Source organism: Ctenocephalides felis, unplaced genomic scaffold (genome assembly GCF_003426905.1).
Source record: "Ctenocephalides felis isolate EL2017-DRISC unplaced genomic scaffold, ASM342690v1 CF-g0.4_SCAFFOLD_01886, whole genome shotgun sequence".
Classification (NCBI taxonomy): Eukaryota; Metazoa; Arthropoda; class Insecta; order Siphonaptera; family Pulicidae; genus Ctenocephalides; species Ctenocephalides felis.
In genome coordinates, this window is record NW_020538040.1 from 96,750,958 (window position 1) to 96,765,842 (window position 14,885).

Sequence of the window (14,885 nt, forward strand, 5' to 3'; positions counted from 1 at the left end):
TTTTTTGAATTAACAGATGAATGAAAAATGTTTGTTAAAGTATTCGCAAAAAAATCGAATCTATTTTAAAAAATTAAAACCCATTGGAATGAGTTGTGGTACATGCTAATTTGATTTTGGCTATTGTCAAAATCTTTATTCGATGATAAACAAATTGACATATGTTTATACTTTTTTATATTATTATTTGTTCAAGCGGAGTTTAAAGTTCCACCATCAATATCTAAAAAACTAGTAAAGTTGGAAATTTTTCAACAATGATATTTGAAAGTAGATGGCAAAAATAACCAGACAATTTCTTAAATTGGCCATTGCGACGAAATTTGCAATTACGAACAAAACAAAAGTATTTTTTTAATTTTTGAGCACGGTATTAAGTTTACGATATGTGTATAAAATTTCTAAGAATACTTCATAATTATTTTATAAGATGGATGGATGGATTATTTTTTAGTTAGATTTCTATAAACTGTAGAATAGCTTACATATGATCGGGGTAAAAAGAACCACTTAAACCTTTGGACTGGCGAGAGGTAAACAATAAGGAACAAGTAAACAAAAATATGAAATTAGTAGCAAAAAATCAATTTTACAAAGATAAATTAACAGTTATTCCAACTCTGATAATGGATTCCTTTGACAAAGTTCTATATGAAGGTTGCATCCAATGGGATCTTTATAAAAAAATGTGCCCATAAAACGTGTAATTCAAACAGACGTTGTATTCACTTTATTTTTCATTGTTGTATTTAAATATACAATAATTATGATTATAATATGTTAAACAGAAATACCTATCAAAGCAAGATTTATGATAATAGTAAGAATTGATAATTTTTTTGTTTATTGTGTTTATAAATATGTATTTAGATTATGATTTTTAACGTTATTTTTCAACTTTATAACAAAACTTCCCATCGATTAAATAATGTAGTTATTATGCTATAAAACCTCTTTAAAATTATAAATAAAATAGTGGATATTTTTGTCGCCTGGCTATGCCCTATTACCACGCCTATGGGGTAAAAAAGACAGAGTCACAACTTTTTTCAAGCATATAAGTAAACGTAGTTCTACAACGATAAATTAGCTAGGAATTTTACTGATCATAATTAGATAGTTGTTCATTTGATATTTGTTATCAGTTTTGAATTGGTGGTTAGATTTTCACAGTACAATTGTTCAAAGACAAATTGGACTTTTGTGCCCCGCCCTACCCTATACCGTAACTAATCAATTTGTTAATACGTATTTATAAAGAGTCTCTAAAACAGCTATGCAGCGCAATTAGTTTGATAAAAAGTTCAAAATTTCCAAAAAAAATCAAAATATAAACAAAAACTAATTTTAAAGAAAAAACAATCAAAATATAAACAAAAATTTAAAAACTCAAAAATCTAATTTTTTCATTGTTTTTAAAAACTTTTATAGAATTAAATTTTTTTTTTTTTTTGATATAGAAATGTTCAGCAATTTGCCTTAAGGCACGATGCCATGCACCAAAATTTTAGAATTATCTATTAAATAGTCAAGAAGCCACGTCTCAATTGAATGCGGCCTTGAATTGATTGACAGATTTCAATCACCATTTTGTTTCTATCGAGAATTCTACTCGGATACCAGGAGAACAGACGAATTCATTCGCAGTTGCCGCCAAGAAATAGTTCTACATCAGTTATGAATCATGAACGAATAAATTCGACAAAAATATATACGACTCTATATAGAAATGTAGTTATTATTATTATTAATTAAATAAGAAATAATTTGTATGTTAACATTTTTAAATATATTGTAATAAAAGGTTTTGTACTCTAAAGTGTTTCAAAAAATTTATATGTGCCCTCTACAATTTCGCACCGGGTGTATTCTGTAAGTCGGATCACAAACCATTCGCGGTTCGAAAGTTATCCCCGTTTCAACAGCTTGCGTACATGAGAGATGGAGGCAATGTATTACACATTTAGAAGCAAACATTTAAATTGTATTAATTTAATTATAATTATATTAATAATATTTTAATAATAATATTATATTGACGCTCAAATAAGCACGAATATATATTTGTATAAATGATTGTTGTATTTAAATAAACTACATTGTATTGGAAAAGACAACAATGAAGTTTTTATGGAATAAAGCTTGAACAAGTGGTGCATCAGGCCTTAAAACACATTGCTGGAACTTCCCGTACCGATAATTATAATTTTAATAATAGAAATATTTCAATTTGTTGGACAACTTTGAAACAATGAGATTTTCATAAAACTGCAATTTTTGAAAAATTATTTTTTTATATTTTGAATTTTTTCAAAGCAATCGTGCTGCGTGGCTGTTTTAGAGAAGAAATATTGAAATGCGTAAGCGCCGCGTCGCAGTCTAACGAATAAATATTGGTACGGAACTCATAGAAATGTAAAAAAAAATACTTTGTATTAAAATCTCTTTGAAAAATGTGATAATTTTATGTGCAAATATCTAATGTATATGTCCAAATGGCAGTTTTTTTATTTTTTTTACTCGAAATCACATGTTTTTCAAATCAATAAAATCGGTTGAACCGTGTTACCGAAATTGTTGACAGTTGAAAATTTGCATCCGTTTTGTATTTTTTCTAAGGTATGCCAAATTGTTCAGAAACCTTTGAAACGTAAAAATATTTAAAATTTGCATTATCGATGCTTTTACGATTACTATAACTTACCCTACGTGAAGTTAATGCATTACTATTAAATTAAATAAATAAATTATTTATTATTATTTATATTAGATTATAGAAATTATTTAATAGATAATTCATAGATTGTTCCATAAATTGATATTTTTTCCAAACAATTAATTCAATAAATAAAAAATATAATATATACATATTAATATACAATATTTAACCAATTAATATATTACCGATATAAGAAAATCTAAAATAACAAAGAACAGAATTATATATAACCAAATCTTACATCAAAATGTTACACATACATAACTTTCATAAATTTACTACATGTACAATGTCTATCATTTTTGTTTATACTTAGTTTTTAATTTGGTTATCTTAAAGTTTTAGGCATCTACATTTATCTCGAAATGCCATTTGGCGATCTACATCTACATCTACATTTATCTCGAAATGCCATTTGGCGATCAAAAACGATCATTAGACTTATGCACATATAATTATCAGATATTTTATGGAGAAAAAAAATCGAGTAATTGTATTTCATACAATTGTGGGTTTTATGAATGTTAATTTACAATTATTTATATATTTATATTATTAACAGTAATCAGAACTTAATAGTACTACAAGCTTGTTGTAATGATTTCTAAAAAAAAACTATAGTCTATCTTTTTGTGTTGTACTTATGATTAGATGACTTTAATACTTATTGGATGCAGCAATGTCGCGTGGGAGCTATTTTTAATTAAAATCATATTGCTATCTATATTTTCACGTAAAAATCGATGTAAAAAAACCCTAACTACTAATCTACGGGAAAGACCTAATTTACGCTTTATCGATATTTTTTTTTTTATTATTTTATTGCTAAAAAGTTATCCGTTTTTTTTGTTTCTCTAGATGACTTTAATACTTATTGGATGCAGCAATGTCGCGTGGGAGCTATTTTTAATTAAAATCATATTGCTATCTATATTTTCACGTAAAAATCGATGTAAAAAAACCCTAACTACTAATCTACGGGAAAGACCTAATTTACGCTTTATCGATATTTTTTTTTTTATTATTTTATTGCTAAAAAGTTATCCGTTTTTTTTGTTTCTCTAGTATGTTTGTTTTCATTTAAATTAAATTGGTATGCTTTAGTCTAAACCCTGTATTTATATTTATGATTTAAATTTAGATATTTATTAGTTAATACGTTGTAATTAGTCATTTAAGTTGAAAAAGGTCAATACCAAAAGTTCGAAATAGTTATAATAATAGAGCTAAAAATTATCAGTAATTTAGTAAGTAATATATATATATATATATATATATATATATATATATATATATATTTCAAGATGTTTTAGATGTTTGAAAAATTACAAATTCATTAGAATTACATGCGTCTCTCAAAGATAATTATGAATCTAGAACATAATCAAATAAACCTAATTAATCATACGAAAACGTTTCGCTTCATTTGCTCAGAGAAGAAGATCATTACCGTTCGCAGCAAAATACAAATTGTAGTTTTCCGACGCGCGAAGATGGCACACACGTGTTTCCTTTTATAACAGATAAATCATTTCGTCCGAACAAAACGGGATATATGTAGAAACTATATAGCATTTTGTGTGTTTAGGGTGGGCGTATTATGTCAAAAACTTGATTTGAGTCTCGTATGAGAAAATCGTTTTGGGGATATAACAAATCCTGAACAAAACTTTGTGATTAATTCTGTTTTTATGACATTGATACTATATATAATTATGAAATGTTGTTGGTAATAGTCTATTATAAGATACGCACGAACGTTATTTCTATTTATATTATTATTGATATCAAATACTCATTATAAGTTTCAACCTATTTGATTTTACGTATCATATTCAATCTGTCCCAGAACTCAAAGTCAAGCAAAACGGCGTGATAGTATTATTAGTTACGATTAATACTATCACCCCGTTATGGTTTGACGTCATGATCATAAAAAAAATAGATTTTTTTTACTTAATTTTAAAAGTATGAGCTTTTAAGTGCAACTTTTTGCTAAAGCATTGGTGAAACTGTGACCATTTTTCTGTTGAAGTTCATTTTTATTATTTTTGTTCATTTACTTTGGATTTGGATTTTTCAGTTTGGATCCGTAAGCGCAAATCATATTTTCAGGACCACAATCAAAAATAATGATAAAATAATTTTTTACAATTCAGACAATTTGTTATCTATGAATTTGAATTTTTTGAAATGACTCCTTCAAAGAAAATGTACTAAGACGTGTTGTCAAATCTCATAAAAAATATATATTTCTTTCTTAAATTGTTTCATTATGAAGCATTATACAAATCTTGATTAAATTTGCGAACTTTTGATCGAACTTGCCAACACACTTTAAACACGTGTTTTTAATAAGAGCATCCCAAAGTAAAGTAATTTTGAAATATTAAAATTCATAGTTTATAAAAAAAGTTTAAATTCTTGATTTAGGCAATTATTCCATTATGATTAACAGTGATCCTAAAAATATTATTTACGGTTACGGAAATAGACAAAAATAATAAAAATTTATCACAATAACCAAAAAATGGCCTCAGATTCGCCAAAATAGAGCTTTGTACTTAAAAGCTCATCATTTTCAAACTACGTAATACAGTTATTTTTTTTGTAAGTTATACAAATTTTTTTGTAAGTTATACAAATTTTTTTGTAAGTTATACAAAAAAAAACAAATGAAAATTTTTACATATCTTTCAGAGGTTTCTGAACATTCTAGCATACCTTAGAAAAAAAGGATGTATGTATGCATGTGTGTTAGCGTATGTTGGGATACAACGTTTCGTCCACGATATCGGGAGCACGGATCGATCAGTTCGAATGATTCAAAAAACATTTCATTTGTTTCAATGAGAAGACGTATTGATAAGTTTTTGGTAAAGTATGGTCCAGCCTTTTTGAAAAACATTTGATTTGTATTGATTAAGTGAATAATTGATTACATTTTTGCAAAGGTTTCGGAGATACGAACACATTAGTGCAAAGAATAGAATTTTTTGAGAGAACAGCGCTTCCGATTTGAGTTATTCAAAAAGCATAATGCTTGTATTGATAATGCAAATAAATAATAATAAGATGTTTATTATGTTTTCGTTCTTGTGGATAAGCATAGATAAAGATCGTCGCCCTAATATGAGCACTTATATCAGATCTATAAAATACGACAATATTTCACAGTATTTGTAATAATTATTTAAACATCTAAAATAACTGTTATTACTTAGTGATAATTTTTTATTGGTGATTGATTATTTTTATTTCGCGAATGTTGAATTATTGTACAGGAAGTTACAGCAATTTGCCAAAGCAAAATGCCATGCACCACTAGTTATTCAATTATATTTTATTGTTAGTTTTTCCTAATACTCTATTAAAAATTTTCTTTATTATCTCAATTATCTCATTTTTTCATTCAGCTACAATTTTGTTAGTCATATCCTTTCTTCATTATGGTAATATGGGTAACACAATTATCATATAATAAACCCTAATCTCTCCCAAAGGCACTCCGCCGATGAAGACATCGAGAGGACTAGAAAGTTAATCACACCGAGGAGGAGTCTTCTCGAAGGGCGTGAGTAAGGACTTACAACGCATCCTTACAAAGGATCCGAACAAGAACGAAACGCGTTCGCAAGTAGGAAGAACAAGAAGCCGCTCGGTTTAATTAGTAAGCGTTAACTAATTGCCATAGGATACAAATCTACCCAGACATCTCGTCTCCTAATGAATACGATTTAAGTTCGGCGCGACACGCGATCGAATCAACTTGCCGTCGCGGGGATACCGAGACATTTTCGAGATTTGTTTAGGAAAACTTTTTAACACTCTTCAAGTTCATCAGGAGTGGGTACTGTTTTTTAGGATTCAAATTGCTTTGGTTGGAGAAATAAATAAGACGTAGGGTACAGCGCGGCTTAAAGATCTGCGGGTAAAAAGGTTCACCAGCATTATTTCTAAAACAAAGTAGTGGTGCATGGCATCGTGCCTTTAGACAAATTGTTGGTACTTTCCGTACCAAAAATCAAAATTAAAAAAAAAATTTCAATATTCTTTTAAAACTTGAGATTTCTCAATTTTTTGAAAAAAAAATCTTTTTGAAATAATTGATTTTTTTATACTTAGAAATATTTTCCAAATTTTGAAATTTTTTTTTTAGAGCAATCGCGATACGTTAGCTGGGTAGAAACAAAATATCAAAGCGCGTGGGCGGCGCGTCGCAGTATAACAGATAGATATTGGTACGGAAACAATAAAAAAGTAAACAAAATTTGTTCTTAATATTAAAATATCTATGAAATATGTGATAATTTGATGTGTATGTTTAATGATCATTTTTGTCTGCCAAATGACTTTTTTTCACTTTTTTTATTGGATCTCGGAAACCGCAAATTTCATCTGTTTTTCATTCCGTCAATACAAATAAAATGTTTTTTAAATCATACAAATCGGACGCTCCGTTTTTTAAAATAATCAATTACCACTTTTTGCCCCGTATCTTCGAAACGGCTCGACCTGCCTTTGCCAAAATCTAATCAGCATGTTTCCTTATTAATACGAATCGAATGTTTTTTGAATTATTCAAATCGTCACGCACACACATCCATTTTTTCTAAGGTATGTCAAAATGTTCAGAAGACCTTTAGTCGTGAAGATATGCAAAAAAAAAATTATATTTGATTTTCTGCGATTACTATAACTTACTCTACGGAAAGTTAATGAAGTACAGAAGTTTTTAACAATATTAGTTCAAATTAAAAAGCAACATATGTGCAACCGGATTTATAAGGAGATAAACGGCCACGTGTCCAATTCATAAAATATATTTTTTTTCCGTTGATAGTTTTTGGCTTTGAACTCTTTTGTTTAGTTTGTGACATCTGAATATAATATTTAAGCAGAGTTAACTGGGCACGGTGGTGCAACTTTTTTTTGATCAACCATAATTTTGTTAAATACCAGTTAGCCGGGAAAAAAGTAAATTAAATGGTAATTTGAACATTTGTCTACGTGAAATTAGGAATTACATGGAAATTTTACTGAACACATTTCAATACTTGTTTGTTTGAAACGTAATATTTATTTTGATATACTTCATTTAGTTTAGACAACATAATTGCTGACTCATTACATTGCCACATGACTCAAATACTACAGTTATAGGAAAAACAAATTAAGCTTTATTTTTATTGATATTATTTTTCCTATGACCCTTTATGAATACAATTGGCACATTCATTTTTAATACATTTGGCATTATGCAGATTATTATAATAAAGCATTTTAAGGTAATCCTGAAATGTTGAAGACAATCAAAGAAATAATTTATTCTTTTCAATTAATTGGCATTGAAATATTATAATATCCATGAAAATAATTAAATGCATGTATGCGTTCATCATTTATCGCAAGTAATATAATTTGAAATAAAATTAAATAAAGAAATTTGTTGATAAAAAACAAATTATGTTAATATAATTTATCAATATCAGTTATTCATAATTTTTTTTATTAAGATTTTCAAAATACAGATGTACTATTTATGATCTTCTTCGTATTCACTACGCATTATCTATAGTTTACATTTTATTTCAGATTTTAATTTTCAGTAAATTATTGACATTATTAATAATGTTTTTAACTTAAATTGCATAGTCGTAATAAAAAACTTTTAATATTATGATAATTATAAGTTTATTCTTGTTAATATTTTAATTAAAATTGTTATATGCATCTGGAATTTTATTCTACAGAGAGCGTTTGCAAAGGAAATAAATAATAGAGAATTCAAAAATAATAAAAACGTGCTCATTGAACTATGTATAAATCATAAAAAAGAGAACTTTATTACAAATTAACTAGTGCAATTAAAACTTTTTATTTAGCGACTTTCTAATTGGTACGTTCAGACAATGGGGAAAAAATACTGAGCGCGAAAACATCGGCAACAGGAAAAAAATAATTAAACGACATTTCAATAACGTTTGAACCGTTTCACATTTTTTATACAACGTTTCAATAAACATTTATATTTTCATTTTATTTGCATGGATGGATCTCTGTTAATTAAAGGATCGTGCTGTTATTTCTTGTGTTCAAAATATTTGTAAAAATCATGCCAAAATATAAAAATGTACATCTATAGAAGTATCATGCAGTATATATATATATATATATATATATATATATATATATATATACTATCTGTCCCGGAAAGCAGCATATTATAGTCATTGCAAGTGCCAGCCTAATCTGAAACTGATTTCATTGAAATTGAATTGGAACGTTTGGAGATATGTATAAGGTTTTGATATATTATTACCGCTCATTTTTTAATTATTTACGAATCAAAATGCGAACATTAATTTTTGAATGATGTTATGGTATACTTAGCAAATTCAGTGAGATTTCAAAATCTCTGAAAAAAATACATGCTTGCCATAATCAATTGTATGGTACGTAGTTCCCGGTCCAGAATTATTGTATCTTCAAATTTTGATATTTTTGCTTCTCTGCAAACCATTCATAAACTATAATACAGAATGTGCACATAGGAAAATATTTGTAAAATGAGAGAATCCTACGAGTCAATGATTATGCTAAAATCGATTGACAATTTGATGAAGCTAGTTTTATCGATGTTAATCTTCTCGTCTAAGAATTGTTTTGAAAATGTTTCAGCGAATAGAGCAAATTTTAAGTTTTCCGATAGGGTCAGAAAAATCTTAATCTCAATTTAATGAAAACTTTTCACAAATGAGACGATAATTGATCAGTTATTGAGCTATATTACAAATTATTAGGCTACAAAAATGTCTATTATGAAAACGGGATTTTGTGGTAGGATGGTGAAAATTGAGAGCTGTATGTATAGAGTTTTTTAGAAAGAAAATCTATCAAAAACTAAAATAAGTCAAAATCATTTCTTGGCTGAAAGCGGTATAAAAATTATTCGATTATTACAAAATAGGGGTTTATAGGTAGTAGGAAGGTAAAAATTTAGGACGGTATATGTATTTTAATAACAAATTATAAAAAATATAGTGAAAAAAATGGCCAAAGAAGAAACTTAATGATGGCCAACACTTACTACTAAATGGTATGACAAATAAATGTTGGACGATTCTCAGTCATACTTAACGTGATTAGAAAGTTTCAAAAAAATTGTTCGAGCCGTTTCGAAGAAGTATTGCTGTGATCATGACAAAAAAAATTAATGCCGAATTGTCCAAGTAAAAAACAATAAATAATCAATTATTTATTCAGTAACTTTTGACACTGTATGTGCATTATTATTTAGCATGTTTAACAAAATCGCACTAAGAAAGAGCACAAAATATAATTTTTGAAGAACATTGTTTAAAAAAAAATCAATAAAATAAAATATTGAAAAAAAGTTGAATAAAAAAATTTTGTAGTATCCACAGAACTACCGAATTGAGAATGATTCAATAGATTAAAAAAAATTATACCTTAGAGTAATAATTACTATAAGGTAGAGGGGGGCTTGAAAATCTGCAGCTAAAAAGGTCCACCACTGTTATCTCAAAAACTAGTAAAGTTAAAATTTTTTTTAACAACTATATTTGAAAGTAGAGGGTAAAAATATGTGTAACCAGGCACCTTGATTCTTACGACATTGCATAAAAATCCATAATACAAATATTTTTTTGGTTGTCATTTGTGTTGATTGTAAGCACTGTTGCTTAGATTTCCAGACCATCATATAATTTTTAAGTACACGTTATTTAATTTTACTATAAGATATATTGCTAATTTCAAGTTAGACTTAATAGTTTTTTATATAACCTCTATAAAAGCTTACATCTGGGTCAGGTGAAAAGGACCAACTGAACCTTCACCCTGACAAAGGTGTAAAAAATTAAAAATAGTAAATGAAACATTAAATCAAGGCAAATTAGGCAATTTTATATGCAAAATTATATAAATAGTTATTCCAACTCTGCTGATGAATATTTCTGATGAAATATCACATTAAGGTTATTTAAAGTACAAGTGTGTAAGTATATTTAAAGTATCTCTGTAAAAAAGTACCGATAAAATTTATATTTTGCTTTGATTGATTAATGTAGCAATTACTTTGTGAAATATCTTTAAAATTAAAATAAAACATTCAATCTTTGAAAAACAGCAAAGAAAGTATTTCTATAATGATGAATTAGTTGAAATTTTTATTGAACATTGTCAGATAGCTGTGAGTTATTTGTTATAATATAATTGCTTTAGTTTTCACAATATAACTGCTCAAAATCAAATTGGACCTTTGTGCCCCGCCCTACCATATTAAAAATAATATAATAGATAATTATAATCAAAAGTTATGAATTATGCTTAAAGAAAATTGCTTCAAATTATAATAATGATTGTATAATAATAAATAATGATATAAAAAGATTAGTAGACTGAAACATAAAAATCAATACTCGTACATAAAAATCGAATTTACCAATAGTGTTCAAAGGTGCTATAATATCTGTCTACTCGTAAACGTGCAAAGATTGAGATCCGTCGACAGTCGTCCAGAAACTAGGTATACGAGCTCATTCAACTTAATTTAGACTCTCGGCTAAACTGGCAGCAAACAAGAGAGGTTTTGACAGGCCGAGGAAAGTGATGAGAAATTAATGTGCTGGAGTTAATACGCACAGTCACAATGTTTCTGCTTATATTATATTATATGAGCTTTATAGCATCCGGCGCGCTGACAATGTTTGTTCAGCGAGTTATTAGCAGCTAGGTGAAAGTTTAATAGAGCAACGAGGAAGGGTTGCCCAACGATAATACTTTCAATACTCAACAACTTAAGTACTTCCGAGCACAGGCCGAAATTTATATGGGACGGAAATAGAAAATTATATTTGGGACAAAAGAGAAAAATATCTGAATGCTGGAAAAGACGCCCGAGAACAATTATAACTTTATTTGTTATGCTTCCGAGTAAAAACAGAAACACTGCAATTACAATTATGTCAAATTTTCAATCAAAAATGACAATATCTACTTTGTTTTTATCTAGTAAAACATCACAAAAGTTCATAGAGCATTGATAACAGTTCAGATTGTTGTTAATATATATATATATATATATATATATATATATATATATATATTTGCGAACAGTAAATCCAATAATAAAAAACAATTTGTTTTTTGAAGATGTTTAATAACGACGTTTCGGAACTAGATACGTTCCATCATACGTTTCCATCACCAGCATGTTTCTGGTACATAATCCATTCCTTTATAATTTTTCTAAATAATCTGTAATAACCATCATTAATTAATGTTAATCAATATTTTTAAAAAACATTGTCTTTGGCAGAATAAACCTGATGATGGAACTTATCTAATTCCAAAACGTCGTTATTATATATCTTCAAAAAACAAATTGTTTTTTTATTATTGGATTTACTGTTCGGAAAAGAAACAATCAATATATTGAAAAAATCCAGGACTTATCTATTGTATATATATATATATATATATATATATAATATATATATATATATATATATAATATATATATATATATATATAGGATAGAGTAGGTTCAATTTAATTTTATGCAATTATATTGCTAAAACCAAACCGCTTATATCGCAACAAATTACACATATCAAACAAGCACCTATCTTACTATGTTCAGTAAAACTCCCAACTGACTCATCATCGTAGAAATGAGTTTTTTTTACTGTTTTTCAAAAATTTGTCACCTGGTTCTTTTACCCCATGGGCGGGGTAAATTGGGACGGCCAAGAAGAAAACATGTCCAATGTCTTAATTTAAATTTACAGAGATTGTACAAAATAACAGCTACATTATTCAATAAATGCAAAATATAAATTTCATGAGCGCATTTTTTACAGAGATAACACTGTAAATAACCGTGATCTGGCATTTTATCAGAAATATTCATAAGCAGAATTAAAATAAGTATTTATCTAATTTATCTCTTGTAAAATTGCTTTTTTAAACTAGACGTTTTTGTTTATGTACTATTTTTTTCTGTTTACACCTTTGCCAAGTTTCAGTTGGTCTTTGTGGCCCCACCCAGGTGCTAGCTATATAGAGGTTATAAAAAAATTGAATCTAACTTAAAATTAACAGTTAAAAATTATATTAAGGTCTCGCTGACTATATTGTGCCAATTGTGCTCACTGCCAAAAAAAAAAAACAAAAAAAATCCCATTTCCTTATTTTTTTAAATATTGTTAAAAATTTCTTTACTTCACTAGTTTTTGAGGTATTGATGGTGGACCTTTATACTTGCAACCTCTATGCCTTCTCTACCAAATATTTTATAACTTAAATATCATGAAGCTTCTATTAATTATGCCACCAAATATTATTGAAAATTAGAATGAGATGAGAAAAATATTAGATCGATTTAAATTGACGAGAAAGATTTTAGTTTACCTTTTAATATTACCAAACAATTTTAATTGGAGACAAATGTTACCTTGATCATAATATTAAAAAGTAATCATTTTATTTTTGTTCAAAAAAACATGTAGTAAAAATCGTGCAAAAAACGATGAACAAATATAAAAAATGACGATTTATTTACTTGGAACAATAAATAGTGCAATTAAAAAAATCCACTCTATTTCAAATTTCATTACTGGATATGTTAAATGAATATTACATGCTAATAATTATAAAAAAGTGTATTTAAATTGATTTTCATCGCAAACTATATTACGTTTATTTGATATTTCCATAAATCGTGAAATTCATGTAACGTGCATTTAAAAAATTAAAGTCATATGACAGTTCATACACGATAGTGTTATATTGTTAAAAAAAAATGAACAATATCGATTAATGAACGTGAAAACAAGGAGTAAAATTAGCTTTGTACATTGCAGCATTTTCAATCTAATTTTCATCTCGCAGCTTTCATACATAAAAGCGTTTAAACACAGATTTTCAACTGAAAAAAATAAATTCTCGCATATTCGCGGTCAATTTAACTTTAATGGCATCCGCGCTCGAGAAAAATGAAGAAAACTGTTCGCGAACAAGGAAAAAACGTATTAAGTATTCATATGCAAAAAGCGAATGTTTATTGTTTGTTTTTGGGAGATTTGCGTTTAATTCCGAAATCGCAGACAGGATGTCTGGCCCGGCGGATCGCAAACGGAACGCCCATGTGTTCAGGAACAAGAATAAATTAGGTTAGAGCGGCTAGGGTTAGGTCAGGTCAATGTCTAACAACTAACAACCAGATGTCTTCAAATTGAAGTTTTCACGACACCACAGATAGGCGGATGAATTAGACATCTGGAAAATGTCGTAAGTGGATAACTTATATTGTTATATATTAATGATTAATTTAAAATACCAGTTCACGCTGAATAGTATTCATGATGCTGCAACATTTATCTATATATTTACACAATTTATGTATAATCAAAAGTTTACGAATAATTTAGAACAAACTGAATTTCTCACTAAAATCATAAATTAATACCTCCTGCCTGCTAGTAAAATTAAAGATTTCCGCGAGCTAATGAATAAAAATCAACTGTTAAAGTGTCAAATTTTTGTCAACTTAATTATAATGATTATACTAAGATATAATGATTGTACTTTACTAAAAATATGATTTAATGTGCAGATGAAATACTCACTCGTCAGACGACCGTTTCTTCTTAATTATTGGAGTGGACCCTATAAAGAAGAAAATAATTCATTATACATAAACTTCAAGGAATTTGGTATTTTAATTTGACACAAATAATTGATGTTGATTAGAATGAATCTTATGTTTTTAATTTAAATCAAATAAAAACTAGTGGGGAGCATGGCATCGTGCCTTAAGGCAAATTGCTGGAACTTCCTGTACTAAAAATTATTTTTTTTAAAAAAGATTAACATTTTTGAAAAATGTATTGGATGTGTGTGCGGATACAAATTTTTGTCGACGATTTCGGGAACAGTGATCACCCGATTTAAATAATTCAAAAAACATTCGATTCATATTGATAAGGAGGCGTGCTGATTAGTGTTTGGCAAAGGCAGGTCTAGCCGTTCCGAAGATATGGGGCCAAAATTGCCAAAAACGGTAACTCAGTTTTTAAGAACATATTTTACTTGTATTAGCAAGATAAAGAACTGATCAAATTTTCATGAAGGCAGGTCT

General features: G+C 27.8%; 1 protein-coding gene across 1 annotated transcript in view; it reads right to left on the reverse strand.

Annotated features, from left to right (window-relative positions):
- LOC113376716 overlaps positions 1-14,413 on the reverse strand; it is a 320,611-nt gene extending 306,198 nt beyond the window's left edge. The window contains exon 1 of the mRNA XM_026616737.1: positions 14,374-14,413. The gene's annotated coding sequence lies outside the window, so the exon portion shown is untranslated. The remainder of the gene's footprint in view (positions 1-14,373) is intronic.
- Between the last annotated feature and the right edge of the window lie 472 nt (positions 14,414-14,885).